Source organism: Papio anubis, chromosome 6 (assembly GCF_008728515.1).
Source record: "Papio anubis isolate 15944 chromosome 6, Panubis1.0, whole genome shotgun sequence".
NCBI lineage: Eukaryota > Metazoa > Chordata > Mammalia > Primates > Cercopithecidae > Papio > Papio anubis.
In genome coordinates, this window is record NC_044981.1 from 39,215,771 (window position 1) to 39,240,186 (window position 24,416).

The window sequence follows — 24,416 nt, forward strand, 5'->3', positions numbered from 1 at the left end:
CACCATGGAATACTATGCAGCCATAAAAATGAATGAGTTCACGTCCTTCACAGGGACATAGATGAAGCTGGAAACCATCATTCTCAGCAAACTAACACAGGAACAGAAAACCAAACACCACATGTTCTCACTCATAAGTGGGAGTTGAACAATGAGAATACATGGACACAGGGAGGGGAACATCACACACTGGGGCCTGTCAGGGGGTCAAGGGCAAGGGGAGGGATAGCATTAGGAGAAATACCTAATATAGATGATGGGTTGATGGGTGCAGCAAACCACCATGGTAAGTGTATATCTATGTAACAAACCTGCACATTCTGTACATGTATCCCAGAACATAAAGTATAATTAAAAAAAAAAAAAATCCTTACTCTCCCCCTTCTCTTATCCTCCAAACTTCCCCACTCCTACTCCCTCCCAGAGTGCAAATCTTAGAGGGACCAGCATCATTATTTATGACCATATTTTTAGTGGGTGAAGATTTGATCACAAAAGGGATTGATAAGAAAAAGAACTCCAGAAATTTGGAATGAGCCAAGTGCTAAGATCCTGTGGTTACCCAGCTCTTTTACTTCGATTGAGACAGGGGGAACTTGAGCTATGGGATTAAAATGGTCTCTCCACCACTTACTATTTCTCCTTTCCAACTGCATGTCACAAGGGCCCCTTCCGAAAGCTTTGGGCAAAATTCCCACGGCAACAAATTTCCCTGACTCTCTACTCTGTGTGATGCAACCACACAAACTCTTGTGCTTAGTCACACACACACACACACACACACACAAATGTAAAGCAGTGGTCCTCAAACTTGATTGCACATCAGATCACCCAGAGGTCTTAATAAACCACAGCTAGGTTGGGGTAGGACCTAATAATTTGCATTTCCTACGGGTTACCAGGTGATGCTGATGCTGATGCTGCTGGCCTGGAAACCATACTGAGAACCATTGAAGTAAAGTCTTCTCCTTTTCTAGCCTCAACAACTATGCCTGTAGCTGAAGACTACACAGTTACTCATCACATCCAAGCTCGTAACACTGATTCATCTTCACTCCTAAGCCTGGGGCTGAGCTGCTTCCTGCACACTGGCTCTCAACTCCCTGGGTGTGCCTCTGTCTTAGTTTGCAGGCCATAATCCATCTTGTGGCACCCACCCTATCTTGACTGCAGAACTTGCCATCTCTATTAGTCAGCTCAGGCTGCCATAACAAAGTATCACAGGCTGGGTGGATTGAACAACATAAATCTATTTTCTCACAGTTCTGGAAGCTAGAAGTCCAAGATCAAGGTGTTGGAAGGATTGGTTTCTTCCGAGTTCTCTTTCTTTGGCTTGGAGGTAGCCATCTTCTCCTCCCTGTGTCCTCACCTGGTCATCTCTGAGTATGTTTCTGTGTTCTTATTTCCTCTCCTTAGAAAGACAGCAGGCGTGCTCGCTTCGGCAGTACATGTACTAAAATTGGAAGGACAGCAGGCATATTGTATTAGGGCCCTTGTTAGTGACCCCATTGTAATGTAACCACCTCTTTAAAGGTGCTATCTCCTAATACAGTCACGTTCTGAGGTCCTGGGAGTTAGGACTTTAACATGAATTTCAGGGAGGGATACAATTTAGCCCCTAAGGGAGATGTGCCATTTTTCATGCCTCTCACCCTCCACCTCTTCCCATTCTTCTTGCTGTTTATTCTCTCTTCTGCCAGCTTCCAGAGGGGACCCAGAGCCTCAAAGGCCTGAGGCTAATTGTGCTGCAGGGGCTCACGTGGGGTGGGTTTTGGTGATCTGCACACGGACACCTACCTCTGTGAGGACTCTGTAGCCAACACCCAAGATAAGCAGCGCCCAGTCACAGGGAAAAGGGTAACAAATTGCTTGCAGAGGGACGACTGGCTCAGAGCTGGGTCATTATTCTTGTAACCTCCAGATCACAGACAGCAGGCTGCACCGGGCTCTGTTGGCACCTACCATCCCGCCTCTCCGCTCCACTTGGAAATGGTACTGGATGAAACTAGAGGAGAAAGAGGCTGAAGGGCCTGTTTGCCTGGAGCCCATACTCTTTTTCATGGTAATGCAAACAGCTCCAAAAACCCACTAGAAATCTGTGGTCTATGGAGGAGAAAATGACCTCCCCCCATGGCTAGCAATAATTCCTGATGCTTTTTATGCTTTACATGGTTTTCTTCCATATGACGATGTTTGATCATGATGCCAGCCCCATGGGCAGCCAGATTGCTATAATTACACCCCACATTAGAGATTAAGAAACAAGTCTAAGTAAACAAAACAAAGACTTAGGTTGTGATCCACCCCCAATCAGAGGTCTGCCCTCTCAATTGTACTCTACCGACCTCATTTCTTTCTTCTAAGTGTTTTCCAAAATGTGGTCATTCACATAGCTTGTTTGCATTTTTGGCTATATTCACCCAAGCACCACTCAGTGATTAATGAAGTCCATGGAAGATGAGGTCCTGATCTGAGTTTGGTACTAAGCAATATATTGAATTCCCAGGGGTTTGGTATGCTATTTTTTTTTCTAATATGTATTAAAAATAATTATTGATTCCTATTACTTTAGGATATGCTTTCCATCTCACACTCTCTTCCCTCTGCTGTGACTTCTCCGTGGGGCTACAGAGGCATCTTGACAGCAATGTTTTTCAAACTCTTGGCTGCAATCCACAATAAGAAATAAATCACATGGCAACACAGTACTCACATACATACACATATATAAAACAAAAACCAGTTTCATGAGATAATACGTAACCTGGGTATGACACGCACTATTTTCTATTCTATTTTTAACGCTTGTTGTGATACACTAAATTGATTTTATGACCCAATAATAAGTAGCTACCTGCAATTGGAAAAAGAATAGTCTTTTTACAGAATGTTCTGTCCAACTTTCAAAGCCTGACTTACATTTTGTTTGCACCTCCCAGGAGAGGAGACTGCAGGAGTCAGGCTGTAGAGAAGCTTCTGGGGCTCTCCCCCTTACATTTCTCTTTTGGCCACTTAGGGCTCAGCAGGCTGCAGCCACCCAAAGAAGGAGGAGGCTTCTTGGACAGGGAGGGCACTGTAGCTCCAAGGTTGCTGGACTCAAGGTGGAAGTCTCCACTACACCCTTCCCTGAAAAAGAATCCAGAGAGACACACATTGGGAAACTTCACAGACACTCTCCCTCTGCCCTGTAGTGGGATAATTGGACAACCCATCCTAAATACTACATGTCGTCACCCCTCTGACCCCATCTGAGCTGAAATGGAGCTCTGGTGCCTACAGAGTGGACTTTTCCCTTTGCGATATTTTAAAGTTCTAGTCTAAAATATCTCTCCACAAATGCCTGAGGTCCCATCATCAGAATTGTATTCCTGTGGTTTCAGCATTACCATCCTAAAGATTCTTCTATATATACGAGTGTGCCTAAATTGAGTTTCTTTTTCTTTTTTTTTTTTGGAGACAGAGTCTCGCTCTGTTGCCCAGGCTGGAGTGCAGTGGCGTGATCTTGGCTCACTGCAAACTTTGCCTCCCAGGTTCACGCCATTCTCCTGCCTCAGCCTCCTGAGTAGCTGGGACCACAGGCACCCGCCACCATGCCAGGTTAATTTTTTGTATTTTTAGTAGAGATGGGGTTTCACCGTCTTAGCCAGGATGGTCTCGATCTCCTAACCTCGTGATCTGCCCACCTCAGCCTCCCAACGTGCTGGGATTGCAGGCGTGAACCACCGCGCCCGGCCTGAGTTGAGTTTCTAAGGCTTTTCTCCTCGAGTCTGGCCTTAGCTATAAGTTCCAGAAGTTGATTCTTCTTTTAAAGGGAGACCTACAGTAGTTGTTACCCTTCCTTACAACATAGAACTCATGACGCTGTAATGAAGGCCATAGCACCTCTTCTCAAAATAATGTGTTTAAACATACAAAGTAAAATGTGTAGGATTACAAAGGAAACTGTATCTATAATATCAAAAATTATCTTAGAATTTAGATAAATGATGAGTATTAACCATATTTGGGGGTAACTGTAAAAATTGTAACCTGGTGAGAATAACTGATTAGACATATACTCTATGATATGTGTAACAGTTTTATGTGTAATAGTTATATATAATAGTTATATGTCTACTCAGCTATTTTCATCATGTTACAATTTTTACAGTTACCTCAAAATGTTAATATTCATCACATCTAAATTCTAAGAGAATTTTTATACTATATATACTGTATCAAAATATGTTTTAATTTGTAATACAATTATACACATATTTAAACCTAAATAAAATCTAGAGGCAGGTCTAATAAATAATCTAGAATAATGATAAGTATAAACAACATTACAAGGTATCTGCAAAAGCGTTACATGATGAAAATAGCAAATTTCCATTGGTGGAAAGCCTCAGGTTCTGGTAACACGCTGTGGTTTGTCTACCTTCATAATGAAGGAAACGCTAGATTACAGTTAGAAGTTAATGACGTTAAAGATGTATTTTTTCCTGTCCAAGTTCATAGATCCTTTATATTCTTTCCATAGACCCCCACTTAAGGAGCCGAGATCTAGAGAGTTGTCTACTACCTTTACCATTTCCTTTCCTGTCACATCCTTCTAGATTCTAAAGCTTCATCTGCTGAGCCTGGTTTTATGAATGTTGTGTGTTCTGCCTTCCAAATCTTGCTGTGTCCTTCCTCACGCATCCCTCACCCGCCCCTGTGGTCAGCCCAGTTAGAGCAGTCAAGCCAGGGCCCACTCTCTACTACATCTGGGGATGGCCTTAGTGATGATGCTCACCAAGTTCCCGGGGAGACTATTTCAGAGGGCAGCTTGACTTTGACTCCAAGAAGTCCCTAAATCAATTATTCTGCCCCTGAAATTTTGTCAGGAGACCTGTAATTATCTCAGCATATTAATAATGTGAAGGAGAACCTGTCCTTATTTAAAGCAGGGCCTTTTCCCTTCTCCAACCTTGCATATGAATAATACTTGTGTCTAGACTTTGGTTCCAAAAGATAGATCTTTATTCAGCAAGTGGGAGTCTACTGAGCTCGGCACAGAAGAGTTAACAGCAAAGCTGAGACATATTGCCACTTACCAAGGGGAGACCGGTTCTTGTCCCAGCGGGTGCAAAGAAGAATGTCTTTGTGGATCAATCAGGCCACTCAGTGATGTATCAGAGTGTAAAAAGACAGTACGACACAGTGAGAGTGCGGCAAATAAAAGCATGCATGTCATGTCTAAAGCAGTCAATTTCACATATTTTTTAAGTATGTATTTTGGGCTGGGGGACTGCAGCTTAGAGCACCCAACACAGCCTCGAAACCAACATGTGGAGTCTGCTCAAAGGACTGCCATCGCCGTCTCCACGGCTCTCCGAGATGCAAAGGGCTGCCTAAGCAGTCACTTAGGGAAGAGAAAGGGGTTTGCCTTGGTTCTGACAAGTGGTTAGGAATTGAATTTAGCACTGTACTAAAGGTCACAACAGTTTAGACCAGCCCGACCAACATGGCAAAATCCCGTCTCTACCAAAAGTACAAAAATTAGCCGGGTGTCATGACGGACACCTGTAAGCTCAGCTGCTCAGGGGGCTGGGGCATGAGAATCGCTTGAACCTGGGAGGTAGAGATTCAGTGAGCCAAGATCACGCCACTGCACTGCAGCCTGGGTGACAGAGGGAGACCCTGTCTCAAAAAAAAGAAAAAGAAAAAAAGAAAAACAACACTCAATTTTCAGCAAGGTAACTATGACAAAATTCTTCTTTGAGAGGAAAAAAAAAGTGGGATTAACATAAATAGACCAGAATAATTCTGGGAATGACTTAAGGAAAGTTAGTCTTTGGGAACTGTCTGTAGCATTTGGGGAGAAATAAGGACAATGACTCCTATATTTTTGTGCACCCCACTTTTGCTGCCCCCATCAAGACACAAAATCTTGAGTTTGGAGGTTTACCCAGAGAACCAGCTTTTCTATTCTTAGGTTCATATGTCAATTCTTTTGACATAAGCCCCTAGGTCTACTACCTTTAATCTAAACCAGGGCAGGGGCTGGCAGACCTCTAGGAGAATTGCCTGTGACATTTAACATGTGGGAGGAACCTGAGGAACATTCAGGAAAAGGAAGAACGTCTCAGGAAGTTAAGCAGGGGATGTCCCATGGTGTAGATGAGATGAGGAGGGCTAGTCAGAGAATAAGAAACCATACTGAAGCATTCTGTTTCTTTCCACCTAGCCCAAGTGACTGAGGAACATGAAGCTGTCCAGTCTTCATGTCCACCTTCCCTCTATCTCTTTCCCCACTCAAGCTGGCCTCAGGCATTTGGACCAGATGACAGGATGCAACCAGCACTCAGAAATGTGCGGCAGGCAGCCTAGGTAGAGTTACCGTAGCAACAGCAAGACTTCTTGAAAGCCCTGGAGGCTGTGTGGAATTGGAGGCAGGAAGACCTTCCCACTTTAACGGTGCCTGTCACACCAAAACTGACCTGCAGGGGCAGCAGAGGAGAAAGACCAGAAAAGTGGCCTCGCCTGTCTGGACTAGGCTGGTGGGTGCTAGATGACCCTCACTATTACTTCCTATGAACAGGTGCACCTTTCTCTTGGGGACATTGTTCAATGTTTCATCCAAGTTTAACCACAAAATGACTCCCCTACCTTCCTGTGTGGCAGACACATCACACTAGCATCTGAACAAAAACAGGAGCTGGGATGTGGACTCTTGAAAGGACATGGATCTGTCTCCTACTCCTAGAACACAATGTGCCGAATCTGGCCAGAGGTCAGTCTTTAAAAATCTAGTAATCTAAGGATTGTCTGTAGGTCCTCTTTGGTCAACTCATACGGGAGGGTTTGGGGTAAGAGTCATCCTTATATTGTTCCTCCACTTCCTTCTGACTATGGCATCGACTCATAATCTTTCAAGAGGATTTATATTCTTACTCTATTAAAATGTGAAACATATGCTGTTGCTTCAATGAGGAACATGACACATGGCAAAGATGGTAATAGATGTGTATGGAAAGTGGCTCCCTGGTTGACCTGGGGGAACCCACCAGAATATGTGCCTCAGTGGGTCACTGCCCTTGAGGGCTGTGTCCTGGGCTTCACAGGTTCAGCTCAGTGCAGTCACACTCTGATAGATGCATAGCAGTCACAGGCAGAGGCTGACCTGGAGACTATGTAATAGTGTATTAAAATAATTTCCCAAGAGGAAACCCAGACACACTCGGGTTTAAATTGGGCATCCTCATTTACTAGCTGTATGACCTTGGACAAGGTTATTTAACCACTTCTCTATGCTTCATCTGTGAAACAGGGATAATAATAACACCAGCTTTGCATGGTGGAGGTGAAGATTAAATATACTTACATATATACAAGTGCTTAGAATAGTACATGACACTGTAGAAGTCTTGTTATTGTTATTAAACTTGTAGAGTAGGATAGGCTGCACACCATACAACTCCAGAAGATGCCATTCACATAGACTCCAATGTCAATGGTGTCCCCAGAGTTGTGTAGTGCACAATCTGCATGGGTATGTGATAGCCCTGAAGTATTATTCCCACTTTGCAAGGTTATTGCAAAAATTATAGTTAAACGCATGTGAAGTACTTTTTACATTGTAGGCACTATAACTCACAGCTGCTGCTATTATTTTTACTGAGAGATATATCTGGCAGTTTAATGGCAATATTTGCACAGAGTACTTCTTCGTTTTGGGCAGGTTTGCCCAGAGACTAAATTTGATTAAAAGGCTATTGAGGAATTTGAAATATGTGAAAAGAAGTTAAATCTCATCTCAAGGTTATTCTCATTCCACCAGTATGGAGAGGCATCAGTCTTTAGACCACTGGGACTCACCATTCGAAAAGAGAGTCTTCCACCCTGAACATGGGCCATAGAAACACTGGCAATTCTTTACTCTTTAGCTCTTCTTTTCTTGGTCTCTATCAGTTGCCAGGAGCTTCTCTCACTGAATTACCTCATGGGCCTGCTACAATTAATTAGATAACTGCATCTCTTACATTAGCTAATCTTTAAATTGGTCTCCTCCTAATGAAATTTTAAGGAAGGCCCACAGGCTCCTTGATGAAATTTGAAAGGCCTCTTAGTCTTATCAGCCACAGTTTTTAGAAATTATTAACTTAAGCAACATTACAGCCAAAAGAATCCATTGAGTATGAAGCTCAAACAACACATCTCTCTGTGGTCATTCTCCAGTGCTGTTGGACCCATTTTCTCCGTGTTCTAACGAATGCGTGTGCCCTCTGTTTTGTGCTGCCTTTTTCATACAGTGTTATTTCATAAACAAATCTTCAATATTAATCATGTTTTAATAGCAAGTTATTCCAACAAAATATTCATCTCAGCATGCTGAGATATGTCCCTCCAGTGAGGTGTTTGAAGCAGCTAAAAATCTCAGCTGGCAGATATGATGTCTACAAGACACAAAGGATATGAGGGTACTGGGAATGACATGAAACAAACAGAAATGAAATAAACTGTACAACATTAGAGTTGGGAGTATCTTAGGGACCTGTCTGGTCAAATCCTTTCATTTTACAAATGTAAAAACTGAGGCCCAGTGAGGAGATGTGACTTGCCTGAGGCTACATAATTAATCAGCCCCCTCCACTGGGTGGGGACCAGCTCCAGCAAAGGAGGAGCTTCTGCTGGCCTTCCGGGAGTGAGGAAGAGTGGCTCACACAGCAGCGGCGATGGATTGCTGCTCTGTAGACATGCCCCAGCAGCCTCACAAAGGGTCAGCACAGAGGCATCCATGCTCAGGTCCTGGGCTGCAAGCATCCCACGGAGGGGAAAGGAAGGTGTCAGAGCCAAACATGTGGCATTCGTCCACTCCCACCCAGCACTTGGAGGTGTGAAAAGACATCCCAAAAGGGAGAACCCAAAAGAGACAGGCAGCTAGAAACTCCTACACGGCTCGCTTCACTGCAAGACAGAGCCAAGCATGCCAAGCACGGGGGCGAGGAGCCCAGGGAGGAGGGGCCTTGGAAAAGTCATAAACAGCAGTTGCAACGTGAAGATCCACCCCGCCCCCAAAACCTTCCCCATGGAGTCAGGTAGACTGGCATGTACTGGAACGGTGGGACTGGGTTGAACTTTCGAAGCCAGCTGGTCTTGCTGCCTCCTCTGATGGATGTAGAGACCAAGACCTAGGATCAGGAAGGGTCTCACTCAAGGTCACACATAGAATGAGGGGCTGACCAGTCTATAGAATGGTGCTGTCCTAATTCCAGTCCAGAACACTGTCCTGGGGTCCCCCTTTTTCTGGGGCCAGGGAAAGTAAATAATAGCAACTTTTGGAGGGATGGGTATATAAGATGACACCAATTGATTAATTGGGCATTTGTGACTCCAGCAACCTATTCACACATTTTTCTAGATGTCAGCGTTTGTTGCTTGGCGGCTCTAACTGGATGTAGGGTCTTAGGAAAACTGCATAGATTTGCATGCCTCTATTTCTTCACCTGCAAAATGGGGCTAATAATTGGACCTACTTCGTGGGTGGTTGTCTGAGTTAAATGTGAAGCACTTAGCACAATACCTGGGGCTGTGATGAATGGTATGTTATCATTCTATTCCACCAGAGGACTGCTTCTTCCGCCCATGCAGCCTTCCCCATGGGAAAGTTTCCATTTCTCCAATGGGTTTACATCATCTACTATCTTCTCAATGTGGTATCTGTGCATCTCTGCCTTCACGAATCAAGAGCTGACTCACCACAAGTTCCAGACCAGTGTTTCCCAAACTGGAGTATTTTCCGAGAGTTATGAATTCTTGAAGTGTCTTTTTTCATCTTGTTAATTATAAATTTAGGAAAATCTACCTCATCCCTTGAGGGAAGAGAAATGTCCCCAAAGCTCCTGGCTGCCCTCTCTCCTCTGCAGAAAGTTCCTTTCTTTTTGATTGCCCTCTGGTTCTAATCATTCAAGAAGAGAGCGGCCCCAGGGACTAAATTAGAACTGGAAGCAAGGTGATGAGAAAGAGACCAGGAATGAATGACAGGCTTTGGAAAAGGGCAAACTGCAGTTCTCTCCGTGTTTTCTGGGAGCCAGCTCTTTTCTGAAAGATTTAAGGGAAGCTAAGGACCCATGGGGAGGCAAGAAGATGGGAGGCTGGGAACAGGATACTGCAGATAAGAATTTGTTTTTCCTTACGCCTCCAAGAAAAAAAGGGGGGGAGGGAAAACTGTAAACTAACCCTTTGCTTAGTTTGCCCAGAATCCTTCAGGGGTTCAGCACCACCACCCTGGAGGTCAACCTCCACTCACAAGGGTTCATGTGATACAACTGCCTGGACCCAATACCACTGTTGGGGACTCTTCCCAGTCAATACCGGCAAAGGTGGCTGGTGACCCGAGTGTGCGTCTGGTGATCTCCGAGAGCAGGAGAAGAGGAAAGATGATGTTGGTAGGCATGACACATTCCTTGCTTCCTATTCAAGATTGCAGAGCCCTTTCTCAAGAGCTTCCGGATTGACCAGAGGAACAGCAGGAATACTCCTGTTTGCAGAGAAATGGCTCACACAGACAGCCAGTAGTAGGGAGAACTGAAAATACTTGTACTTAACCCTAGAGTGCAAGAAATAAGCATGGCAAGCCCTAGAAAGAACATCAGGAAAGCATTTCTTCCAGATAAGGTGCAAGCATGCTCATTTTATAGATGAGACACCTGAGGCCCAGGGAGATGAAGGGCTCGTCCAGCACGCTAAGCTTTTTAACTGTGGAGGAAGACTAGAACCCAGGCCTTCTGGATCCTCCTTTCTTCCCCACCCCTGCAGCCTCCATCCCAGGGAGTCTGGAGTCTTTTCGAGTGTACTGTGTGGCCTCAGGGCCTCCTGCAGAGCCCTGCACACTGTTGCCTTCCCAAATGCCCTCCTGCTGACTAGTGATCAGCCCCAATATTTATAATTTATAATAAAGATATGAGCCCATTTGGATATGTTTGTTTGGATAGCTCACATATTTAAGTTTCTATCAAGAAATGCAAAAAAATGCAACAAATACTATTGATATAGTTTGGATGTTGTCCTCTCTAAGTCTCACGTTAAATTGCAATCCCCAGTGTTGGAGGTGGGGCCTGGTGGGAGGTGATTGTATCATGAAGGTGGATTTCTCAAGAATGGTTTAGCGCTGTCCTCTTCACTCAACCCTCGCAATAGTGAGTGAGTTACTGCGAGATCTGGCTGTTTAAGAGTGTGTGGCGTCTTCCCCTTCAGACTTTTTTTTTATTTCCATAGGTTATTGGGGAACAGGTGGTATTTGGTTACATGTGTAAGTTCTTTGGTGGTGATTTGTGAGATTTTGGTGCACCCATCACCCAAGCAGTATACACTGCACCCAATTTGTAGTCTTTTATCCCTCATCCCCTTCCCACCTTTCCCCTGAGTCCCCAAAGTCTACTGTGTCTTTCCTATACCTTTGCATCCTCATAGGAGTGAGAACATATGATGTTTGGTTTTCCATTCCTGAGTTACTTCACTTAGAATAATAGTCTCCAATCTCATCCAGGTCGCTGTAAATGTCATTAATTCATTCCTTTTATGGCTGAGTAGTATTCTATCATATACATACACCACAGTTTCTTTATCCACTTCTTGATCTGTGGGCATTTGGGTTGGTTCCACGTTTTTGCAATTGCAAATTGTGCTGCTATAAACATGCATGTGCAAGTATCTTTTTCATAAAATGACTTATTTTCCTCTGGGTAGATGCCCAGTAGTGGGATTGCCAGATCAAATGGTAGTTCTACTTTTCTCCACACTGTTTTCCATAGTGGTTGTACTAGTTTACGTTCCCAACAGCAGTGTAGAAATTCCCTCAGACTCTTGTTCCTGCTTTTGCGATGTGAGATGCCAGCTCCCTCTTCACCTTCAACCATGATTGGAAGCTTCCTAAAGGCTCCCCAGAAGCTGAGCAGATGCTGGTGCCATGCCTCCTGTACAGCCTGCAGAACCATAAGCCAAATAAATCTCTTTTCTTTATGAATTACCCAGTCTCTGATATTTCTTTATAGCAATGCAAGAACAGCCTAACTAACTTAGACTCCAACTTAAGAAATAAATATTATAAACACAGCCAAAGCCCCTGTGTGCACCTCTCTAATCATACTCCCCTCTCTCTCCCTCTCCTCTAGATCTAACTAGAGACTTTGAATTGAGTATTTGTCATTCCAAAGCATTTCTTTATACTTAATACATTATTCTTTACACAGACAGGACTCACTCTGCAGGGCTATAAAAATGACCACACAAGCGGAAACTGTGCAAAATCATCTTAAAAATCTGTGAGAAAAAATTACAATGGTCTTGTGATCTTTAACAATTCTTGTCAAAAACATTAAAACTCTCTTACTTCAGACTATAAATAGTATATGGAAATTTTTTTAAAAAAATAGTGAAATCAGCATTTAAAATATTAATATTATCCAAATTATTTAATTTAAAACTTTAGAAACATTGAGAATTAAGGTGTTTTATTTCTTCATAAAAAACTTTCAAGAATAGTATGAACAGTGCTCACCTTCTCCTCGTCATATAACTTACAATACAGAGCAAACATCTTTTCTATACTTGGCAAATCATCATTCTCTTAAGTTTGTATCAACTTCTAGCATTTTATCCTTTGCATGCCCAGTGTTACACAGTGTCTCTGAGAGTTCCCTTAATGTGAAACTTTTGCCAGCATCACTTCCTCTGGAACATCCCCATCCTTTTCATCACAACCACTTTCTTCATAATGTCGCTAAGTTGTCCTTCACTAAGTTCCTCTGGCTGCATATCTAGAGTCCCTCTCCTAGTGGTGGTGTCCATATTCCCACCACCAGCTTTTCCTTCTACAGTTCCATTGACATACTGTTTGAATTCCACTTGCAGCATTATCACTTTTTGTTTCTTTTCTGTGCTTTCATCTTTCAAGGTCAACTTCCTCTTTAGATTATCTATTTTTGCAAAGCGTAACATAGGTTTATCACCCAGAGACATGGAAGCAACATAGCTGCACACTTTGCTGTCTGTATGTAAACTGGAAAACTGGATGGCAAATGCTCAGTGACCAGTCACCTGACAGACCATGAAAGAAGAAATCAGGATGCACATCTGTTCTTCATGGAGAAATGTGTGGAATGAAGAATTTGCATCAAAGTTTGTACTTTGTGCAATCACACACAGTCAATACGCTATCATAATTCAAATTTTAACCTTGTTGTTGGGGACTGGTTCGACTAAACCACAACAGAACTTTGTACATGGGAACAGGGAAGAGCAAGGACTGCGTGCACTTCATACAACACACGTGTGTCCATCAAAGCAATATGTGAAATTATTTTTTATGCTTTTAAGTTCCATATAAATTCTCATCATACTTCATGAATATTTCTTCATCTTCCAATACTATTTTTTCTTCCGTATATTTGCATATCCATGTGGATATCCCCTGGATGAGGCCAGGAGCTCTCTGAAGTCACAGCCATGACCCTCCCATCAGCTGAGGAGCTCCCTAAGGGCCAGGTCTAATCTCTCCTATCTCTCCTTTACCTGAGTTCACTTGGAACCCCCAAAGGCACTGTCCATGGAGCTGCTGAGAGAAGGGTGAATATAACTAACTGCAAAAATTTGGATTAGGATCACACCTCAGTTGCTGGAGAAACCATACTGGGACCACCTAAAAGATCCATGTGAGCAGAGGTTCCATCCCCAAAGGCACTTTGCAGTGTTCCAGCAAGCCCTCAGGGCTGCAGCTGTAAGCTTTTCCTGTCTCTATCATGTCTCCACTGTTCATTGCCCTTTAAAGTTAAATTGACTTTAATAGCATCCAATTTTCTCAAGTGCTAGAGAGACAGACAGGTTACAAAAGGAGTATTATTACCACCTCCTTTACCTTCTGGATTCCCAGATGGATATTAAAAAGTCACTTCATCTGACACTTGGCCCCTGGCCCCGGGAGAGGTAACCAGGGAAATAGTACTGGGCCCAGAGTTGGCTGTTAAACCATAAGCTTCCCATTTTGCCTTTCTTGTGAGTGATAGGACAAAACCCCATTGCCCATTGCTGGGTGTCTATGGATGTATAGTTGTGTGTGTGTGTGTGTGTGTGTGTGTGTGTGAGAATGCATTTGTGATGCAAGTGAGCCTACATTCAAACGTGCTTATGTGTGGGGGTTTCACCCCAAATACATATGATTAGGGGACTGTGTTGTACAGGTATATGTATTTTTTCATGTCTGTATCCTCAGTGTTTGGCACTTGGAGGTGCAAAGTAAATATTTGCTTAACAAAGTTACCAATCAATAGACAATGAGGCTGCACACTGTGTACATGCCCCTTCCATCTCACAGCACATCCCTTCCTTATTCCTACTTTTCCATGAGGAGAAGCCAGTTGGAGCCCATACTATACCACTGTATCAGTGCGTGGTAAACAGGAAATGTTTGGAGACTGTGTACTTATTGTCGTTGTGGGGGGTGTGTGTGTGATATGAATGGGTGTCCATGAGTAAGCCCAACCTACCTTCAGAAACAGCCTCAGGCTGGGATCCTTGTGCCCCCCTTCTTATCCCTGCACCTCAGGCGTGGGAGTGCCCCTTCCTACGCTCAAGCTGCACAGCTTTGTCCCTTTCCACTCCACCTCATGCACTTCATATCCATAGGGAAAGGAGCAGCCATATCGCAGTCAACTAGCCCCAGGGGATAGAGAAACCTTTCTTACATCATGTGTACCATCTCCAGGCCCAGACCTGGGCCCCTCTGAACTGGCAGGCAGCTCAGTGAAGTTTCAAAGGAAAACAAATACTATCCCATCCCCAAAGTGTGTGCACACATGTGTGCATGTGTATATGAACCCATGAACATACCAGTGTCTAGGCGGTGTCCCAGGTCCAAAATCAGTATTTTAAGATTATGTTACTGGGTGATTAATCTAAGAATCCTTTGTGGTGACTGATTTTGCAACTGAGGAGTGCTCAGCCTGCCTGTATTTGGGGTCTATGTAATGAATAAAAACACAGACAAATACGAAACAGCACCTTGTCGGCCTTAGAACTCAGCTGGGTGATGCCAGTCTAGTGCAAACTAAGTGTACTGACCAAAAGGTGGATAGCAGCCAGACGATGGAGTTGTGCCAGCTGGGGGCAGCCAGGAGGGCTGCATGAGGAACATGGAGCTCCACCAGGGCTCAGAGAGTGAGGCGGGATTTGTGCAACAGAAGATGGACAGAGGCTTTTTGTCGTCGTTTTTTTTGTTTTTGTTTTTGTTTTTATTTTTTGAGATGGAGTCTCACTCTGTTGCCCAGACTGGAGTGCACTGGTGTAATCTCAGCTTACTGCAACCTCTGCCTCCTGGGTTCAAGCGATTCTCCCCATCTCAGCCTTCTGAGTAGCTGGAAATACACGTGCCCGCCACCACACCCAGCTAATTTTTGTATTTTTAGTAGAGATGGGGTTTTGCCATGTTGGCCAGCCTGCTCTCGAACTCCTGACCTCAGGCAATTCGCCTGCCTTGGCCTTCCAAAGTGCTGGGATTACAGGCCTGATCCACCATGCCCAAGCGAGGCTTTCAAATAGAGAGCCAACTGGGATACCAAGAGGAGGCCAAGATGGTGTCACCAGCATCTGGAAGCAATTTATTTTACTAAGCGCATCTGTTCTCAACCCTAATTGGTGTCTGCTTACCTGGCACAATAAAGCCAAAACATCCACGCCAAGGTTTGCAGCAGACAAAAGGAAGGCATTTATTTGCAGGGCAGCAAGTAAGGAGAATTGGGCGGCTCACACTTAAAACCCCAACTCCCAGATGACTTTCAGGTAAGGGTTTTTAAAGGCAGGGAGGCAGAGGTTACAGGCAAAGTCATAAATCAATACATGGAGAACATACATTAGTTTGACCTAACACAGTGGGACATCTCAAAGCAGGAAGCCACAGGTCAGAAGTGGATTCAAAGATTTTGATTTATGATTGGTTTAGGAAGGATTGCCTAAAAATGTGGGATCAGCAAAAAGGGATGTTAGCTCTGGCTGGAGGATGTGACTTTCTCCAGGCCCCTCAAGGAGAAATTTAGAACAAAGAGAGGTCGGAGTCCAGGCGTCAGTTTCCCCTTACCTGGGGTCTACGTGCCAGCAGATCCATTTGGTGGGGATCCAGGTTTCTGAAAAACAACTCAGTGGCATGTGTTAAGATGTTATGTCTAGTTTCTACCGGGCAACCAAACATCCCATGATTCTAACTTCCTTGGCTATGGTCTTAAGCTAGTATTACCTTCTTCCTTACCACATTTACTTCTCAGGCATAGCTAGGTGCCTGAAATTTCCCTTAAAGGAACTGAAGAGGTTTTTTTTTTCTATACTTGGGGGAGCCCACAGGCTCCTAAGAGGTCCCTGTTAAGTCTCACTTCCATTCAGCAAGTGATACAAATCCACGTGCATCTGTGTCATCCTCTCAGGAAGCCGTGCATTCATGCATCCATGTGGCTTCTGTGGACCACCACCAAATGTGCACCAAGCATAGTGCTAGGCCCAGGAGGGTACAGACAAGGAGAGAGCTCTTTCACAGATGGGAAAGTTGAGTCTCTGAGACTGACTCACGCAAGATCAGGGTCTAAGTGGTCAGGACTGGAGGCCAGGTCGGCCTAGCTTCAAGTGCTATACCCTCTGCATGAAACTTATGATGGCAGAGGAGGTGGGAAGGGGACCCGGTAGGGTGGGATGCCGGGCTGACTGAGGAAGTCATGTGGATGAGGCTGAACAGGCTGGGCTTATGTGGGTTGAGGGGACAAAGATAATGACCTGGGCTGCCCTGATCTGGATCAGGAACTGTGGTTTTCTTGAAAGGTGACCTAGAGCTTCCAGGAGCTGTTGAGACTGAGGAGTTGGCATTGCCGCAGCAGGGGTGAGGAGGGGGTGGGAGTGCAGGCAGTGAAGGTGTGTATGGCACTGTGGCTGGTGTTCGGGGGCGACTGTGTCTCCTGAATGCTGATGCCATCCCCAAGGCATTTGTAATCAGCCCATGAAACCTGCCCTGGGTCTGAATCCATGAATACATTTATAGGTCATCCCTGTTCTCCAGGTGCTGGTGAATGGTCCCATAAAACACATCTCATTATGGCCCGAAGGGCTTCCCAACTCTAAAACCCCTTTTTATTTTAAAAACAAATTCTTAAAATCATTCCTTGATGAGGAAAGTACCCATGCTGACATTTCCAAGGGGGGATAGTGGAGGAAGGAGTTCCTGGGTGTTCCTGCAGCTGTGCCAGGGCTCTGGCTGTCTTCTGGGACATCATGCAACTCTTCTGGTCCTTTTTCTTCTCTGTATCGTAGCAAGGAAACGTGCATGCACATTCCTGTTTCTCAAGGTTGCTGTGAGGATAATTAGTTTACCTTCATCTGTCACCGTGCTCCCTTTACACCCAGCATCTGAGATTGTCTCTAATTATTATGACAAATCTCATGGAGCCCGCTGAGAGATCTGAGCTATCTCTGGACTTCAAACCCACGTGTGGCTTTTGTTTTCACTTGGTTGCTATTGGCTCCAAAGTTTCTATCTCCCTCCCGCACTTCTCCCCAAGGCTGCATGTCTGGCAGCCCGCAGGCCAGCCTGACATGACGGTCCTGTGGGTATCTTAACTTTGACCATACTGTGAACACCCCTCCAAGCCTGTTATTCTCCCCACTTCTGGCATCAAATTCATTCAACAAATATTTATGTATTGAGCACCCACCCCATGCAGGCTTTGTGGGGTGCTGGCATGGGGTAAGGGGAAAGGATGAGGCCTCAGCCTTTATGGAGTCTAGAATCTCCCATTATTTTCCTTCCAGATAGTTCTGGCAAGAAACCAAGAAACTATCTTAGATGTTTCTCTCCGTCTCCTCTCACTCCCAACCAGTTATCAAATCCCCTCAGTATTAGTTCCATGACTTTTTAATCTGCCCCTTCCTCTTCACCACCCCAGCCTGGTTCAGACCTCCTTTGTCACTGGAATGGACCACTGAGAATTTGCTGGCCTTCCCGTCCCCACCCTAGCTTCCTCCATCATATTGCTGTAACTCCCTTAGGGATCACTGTCTTCATAATAAAAACCAAACTCCTTCTCCTGACATCAGAGCCACAACCATCTAGACCCAGCCTGTCCTAGGTCTCACTTCTCACCATGCACCGCACACAGGATGCTTCACACACATAGATCTACTCTCTCTGCTGAACCTGTCAGACCTCCTTGCCTCAGTGAATGCAGTTTCCTCCAGGAGAAATTCCCTTATCCCTCCCACAAGCCCCCTCTCCACCTACACACACACTACCCTCTTTTCTCCACTGAGTAACATCTACCTGTCCTTTCAGGCTCCATTCAAATGTTGTGACTCTACAAAGACTTCCCTGATTTCTGGGTAGAAATAACTCATCTCTCTTCTTTCTTCTCAAAATGCTTCATCTGCACCTTTGTGCCAGTATTTATCACACTTTATCCTGTAGTTGGCTGAATGCTGTTCATGTTATTTTCCCTACGCTAATAATAACAGTCATAACAATAATTAATGCTGATTGATTGCTTGTACTAATCATTTGACATATATTATCTCATTTAATTCTCAAGAGAACCTAACAAAATAGGTGTTATTTTCCCCATTTTGCAGAGGAGGAAGCAAGCTATGTAGCATGTAATCACATGCCTGAGGTCACCCAGAGATTTGGGCCCAGGTGCTCTGACTCTGGAGCCGGCACCCTTTCCCACTCCCATGAACTGCCTTCGGGAGGCTAGAGGTCAACAGGCAGGGAGTTCAACTCACATCTCTGGGCCGCTTCTGCCTCCATCACAAAGCCAGGCACATGGAGGCAGGTCACCGACGCTTGTTGATTTAAGAGTTAAAGATCCATTGGCTGAAGAGTTGAAAGGAGATAGAGGATAGAAAATAGAGAAGGACATGGGGGTGGAAGAAAAGAGATTCCAGGGTTCCCTTAAACAGAATGTCCTCCTTCCTCCCACTTAATTTTTCTTTTCTACTCTATTCATTTCCTGGGGTTGCCAATTAAGGTGCTGGCAGGGCTATGCTTCCTCTGCCACCTCCAGGGGAGAATATTTCCTTGTCTCCTCCAGTTCCTGGTAGCCCCAGGAATTCCTTGGCTTGTGGCTGCATCACTCTAACCTCTACCTCCATCTTCACATGACCATCTTCCTTTTCTCTGTCTTCTCTTCTTATAAAGATAATAGTTATATGGGGAGGAGGCCCACTCTAATAACCACAGCTTACCTTAATTATATCTTCAAAGACCCTGTTTCCAAGAAGATCACACTCACAGGTTAGAACCTCAGCATATCTTTTGGGGGGGTGTAATTCAACCCCTAACACTGCCTATTAATCAGATTGCAACACGTGAGGATATAGGGCTTTCATAGCACCAATAAAACTGTAATCATCCACTACTGAGATACAAATCCCTGGTTCTGCTTTCTGAGTTGACATCGCCATATGATAAATCCCTAGTTCTTTAAGATGTTTAACTCGTGTCATTTTGAGACACATGAATTGACAGCTGGGGATGAAGACAGAGTGAGCTAGAAGAAAGGAGTGAGTGATGGCCCCTCTGGGCTGGATGAGTGCAGCCAGGGCAGAGTCCCGGCTTGTGACAGCTGCTTATCAGAGCTAACCAGGTGTTTTGTACAGCATTAGCCCCACCTGAGCTTCTTGCCCATCTTGGGTTCCACATTTGAGTTGGGTGATAGTCACAGCACAATCTCCCTTCCTCTCCCACCAGGGAAACTGTTTTTTCCAAAGTAAGACTTGTTCACTCTGCATTATCTGTCATTTCCCCACTCTCTGCCTCAGTTTACCCTTCCATCAAATTAGGAAACCAAGAACACCTAAATGTAAGTGATTGGCATTGTGCCTCCTCCATTATGATCCTGGGTGTTCCCATGCATATCTGTGGGGCTCTGCCTGGCTTCCAAACACCAGGTAGCTGTAGCTGCTAGAGAGCTTTAAGGGCTTTGCTTCTCCATCTGAGCATCCTGACTGCTGCGTGTGGGGCTCTGCCCAGAGTCTAGAAGCTACCGTGCCTTCTCATAAGGAATGGGGGGAAAGACTGTGGATTATACATTGACTAGGGAACAGAAACCGTGCTGGGATATTTTATTAAATAACTACAACCCTGTTAGGTTATTATTATTAGCTCCATTTCACAATGAGGAAACTGAGGTCAGGGAAGTTAAACTACCTTGCCTGCCCTCACATGGCTCATAAGTGGAGGTTCTTTGTACATTGGGATGCTGTGCCTAGACTCACAGTGCCAGCCTCCACAGGCCAGCTCTTGCTATGGCACCGCTGTTCATGTTTACAGTTTCTCTGCTTCTGCCATTTTGGGTGGATTGGTTGAGCCACTGTTCAGCAGGACCACAGGAAATACCTGTTCCCCATTCCTCCAGTCCAACCCTGATTTCTGTCTCACACAGGGTCACTGAAGCCACAGGGCTACCACCGTGCTTCCTCCATCACTTTGTGTCTCCTTTGCTGCCCCCAACAGGGATTCTGGGGCCAAAGCACACACTGGCTTGCTTAGGCTCAGGTCTCAGGATTAGGAAAAAAGCAAGCAAGACAGTGGGAGTTACCCAGGGCACTGGCTCACATGGGCCTCCTCCCTGCCACCCCTCCTTAAGGTTTTATTTAACCAGGTAGTTGTGGGTGCAGTAAGGGAGGCTCAGATTGGATAACAATTGAACACCAACACTGGGCTAAACTAATGCCCACTCACGACCAGAGAATGACCAGGAGGGTGGCGACAGGGAGAGCAATCCCCTGCAAAAAGAAACTCTGCCAGGGTGGGCTGTGAGCTCCGCCTGGTCTGCTGGTCACCCTTCATTCCTCTCTTTCTGGCTCCTCCTTCTTCACTTTCTCCATCCCTGTGTCTGCTCTTCTCTCTCTTTCTTGCCCTGTTTTATAATTTCTCTCTGCCAAGAGATCTTTGCCCCTGTCTTTTCATCTCTTTCTCTATCTGTCTCTCCTTCACTTGCTTTCTCCCTCCATCCCTAAACCAAACTTAGCCCCACTGGGCTCCAGGACCAGATGGATTGTGAAATAGAGTCCCCTTCCAAGGAGGAACGCTCTAGGCTCAGGTCAAAGCAGGAGCTGCTCACATGTCTCACACACACACACACACACACACACAGAGAGAGAGAGAGAGAGAGAGAGAGAGAGAGCAGTAGTCTAGGACGGCACAGGGAGACGTGACTTCCTTCTGTTCCCACATTCCCTTGGAAACATCCTCCCTTTCCACTTCCCTTCTACATGGTGAGTGGCAGTTGGACGAGATGATGTTACACTGTCTAGTGTCCGGCACCGACACTCTGTAATTCTATGGAAATGGGTGTAAGTGACAGCACAAGAGGCTCAAGGCCACAAGTCCATGAACTCCTCTTTTCTCCTTGAGGATTTCTGGCAGGTGTCTCAAGATCCCCAAGCACTGCAGCCTGTAGGATGCTTTCTAGTGTCTCATGTTTGACTTCCAGTTGGACCATTTTGTGGTGCCATAGCCCATTTCCTCTGGGAAGACCTTCACAAATAGGCGAGCAAGAACACCCCAGTGCTATGGGCTCAGGGTAAGCAGGACTCTGTTTATGGCTCCTGAAGAGCCCTTATGCTATCCCCTATACTCTGCACCAGCTTCCCCTCCCTAGAACGGGAGCTAGGGTCTGAGCAGAGACCTTGCTGAGGGATATGAGGTAAGGTGGGGACAGGACTGAGGGAGGGGGCATATGGAGGGACAGACATGAGATGGAAAACAGTAGAAGCTTAGATATGACCTGTTTTCCTCACAGGACCAACTCCTGCCTGGGGGAGGGCTGGGGGTGGGCAGGAGAACTCTCAGCTTTGAGATTTCTCTGGGCAAGGGCGCCCAACCCAGCTTTTTAAAGAAAGAAGCCCCAGAAAGGAAGATGAAGCCCAGAGAATCCTTTGCCCAGGATGTAGTATAAATCTCAACCTGCTCCACAGGAAGGAGGAGAAACCTCATTCATAATCTTGATGAATTGGTAACTCAATAAGCCCAGGCCCGCCCAGATGAGTGCTCAATTAGTGAGAGGAGGAGAACACCGGTAATTCCCTTCTCCTTGGGCGGTGGGAACTGTGCCGCTCAGCCCTCCCCGCCCCTTTGGAAACTCCTGGGAAATGGCAACAACTTTGAACATTACACTGGCAGCCCCCACCTCAGTGAAGGTCCTTGAGCAAGTCTGAGAGAGCAGAAGTGACTTCTCTTTCTCCCTCCCTTCCTTCTTTTTTCTTTTTTCCTTCTTTTTCTGTTTTCCTTTCTTCCTTTTTCCCTTCCTCCTTCCATCCCTCCTTCCTTCCTTCTTTCCTTCCTTTTTCTCTTTCTCTTTTCTCCCTTCTTCCTTCCCTCCCTCCTTTCCTCCTTCCTTTTCTCTATCTTCCTTTCTCTTTTCCTCCTCTCCTTCCTTCTTTCTTTTCTTCCTTCTTCCCTCCCTCCCTCCCATTCTTTCTGTGGGTGTATGTGAGTGTTAAGTGTCTTGGCCAGGGCACTCATCCTTCTCAGATCATCATGCAGGAGCCCTCTCCCACCCACATTCCCATTCCCACCCTTCACCACCCCCACCATAGGCAACCGCTCTCTTGTAGTGTACCCTGAGGTTAGATTTGTATGTTTATGCCTTTTTAATTCATACACATGGTATTGCATTACAGACTCTGTTCTTTTCACTTTTCTTTTTTTAACTTCAGCACTATTTCAAAATGTCTAGCAGAGATGCTATGTGCAGATGGAGTTCATCATTCTGGTTGCTGCCCAGAGTTTGCAGGGGATGCTGCCACATGCCACCTCTCTATTCGTCTAGCGATGGACACCTGTGTTGCCTCCAATCCCAGCTGCCACAGCATCACTACACAAAATATCCATGTGCATATCCACAGTGGACCTTCATGAGGTCACCCTGTAGCTCATGTCCAGAATGCAGTTCTGGCTGAGGATATGCACAGCCTTGATCTGCCCAAGGACTGTGGGTGGGTAGGTTCTGCATTGGTGGCCCTGGCACTAGGAAAATACTTATTTTGTTTGGTGGTTCTACCTTCGTAGACACAGCTAAGCCTAAGAAAATGCTGGAATTTTCCTGGTTGTGGTCCCACATTAGTAACAAATGCCCATGCCCCTTCAGGGTCAAGTAGCCCAGTTCCAGAGGCACCATGCACACTGTGATTTTCTGTTATGCCCAGGGGGCCCTTCACATGAGTGCAAGTTCATGGTTCCCATGCCAGTCACTGCATGATTAAAGTTCCTTGGGAGAGGTGATGCCCCTTGACTCGCCTCTGACTCATCTCTAGAAGTGAGTAACTATGGTCTTGTCTCCATCAGGGTTGCTCCCTGGGGCCAGGCTGGGGAGAAGGGGGAGCTTGGACATAGAGATCTCAGCAGTCGGAGGAGGCCTGAGCACTTGGCCAGGCAGGGGAACTTCTGGGGACACCCTCATGAGTGTCCCTGCCTTTCTTAGTCCCCAGCCTTCAAACCCCCTGCCTCCTCCACCTTCGCCTTTTCTCTCAAGTCACAGCTCAGCAATTTTATGCCACCACACCACCACCCTGCAACTGGCTCACCCTCCTCAGACTGAGGACCAGCATCCCAGCCTGACCACCACTGGGGTCTCAGGTGTGTCTCCACCACTAAGTCTCTGGTGGCAGCCAGATCTGAGACCCAGGTAGCTAATCTGTACTCCTGGAGAGACCAGCTGAATGAACAAACTTTTCAAAGTGCTGAAACTTTGTTTGTAATAGCCCAAAACAACCACCAACCCAAATCAACCTCAACAGTAGAATGAATGAGCCTACTGTAGTGTGTTCATACAATGGAATACTACAAGGAAATGGAAAAAAAACAGCAAAGAACATCACGGATAAATTTCATGTGCATTGCACTGAGTAAAAGAAGCCAGACATAAAAGAGTTCATCCATGGTCAGGCACGTTGGCTCACAACTGTAATCCCAGCACTTTGGGAGGCCGAGGTGGGTGGACGTCTTGAGGTCAGCCTGGCCAACATAGTGAAATCCCACATCTACCAAAAATACAAAAAAAAAAAAAAAAAATTAGCTGGGCGTGGTAGTGCTCACCTGTAATCACAGCTACTTGAGAGGTTGAAGCAGGAGAATCGCTTGAACCCAGGAGGTGGAGGTTGCAGTGAGCCAAGATCATGCCACTGCACTCAGTCTGGGTAACAGAGCAAGACTCTGTCAAAAAAAAAAAAAAAAAAAAAAGCTCATCCAATACCATTTCTTTGAAGTTCAAAAGCAGACAAAACTAGTCTATGGTAATAGAAATCAGAATAATAGTTACTCTTGGGGAAAGAACTTGACTGGGAAGAAGCACAGAGGAATCTTCTAGGGAGCTAGAAATGTTCCGTATCTTCATTTGGGTGATAGTTACACAAGGGTAACTTTA

The 24,416-nt window shown here is 45.4% G+C and overlaps 1 long non-coding RNA gene across 1 annotated transcript; it reads right to left on the bottom strand.

Moving 5' to 3' along the window:
* Nucleotides 1-11,720: 11,720 nt before the first annotated feature.
* Nucleotides 11,721-24,118, bottom strand: LOC116275276. Its single transcript, XR_004184275.1, has 3 exons — nt 24,089-24,118; nt 16,094-17,346; nt 11,721-11,948 (listed from the first exon to the last, which is right to left on the bottom strand). It is a non-coding gene; the product is annotated as an uncharacterized LOC116275276 (long non-coding RNA).
* Between the last annotated feature and the right edge of the window lie 298 nt (nt 24,119-24,416).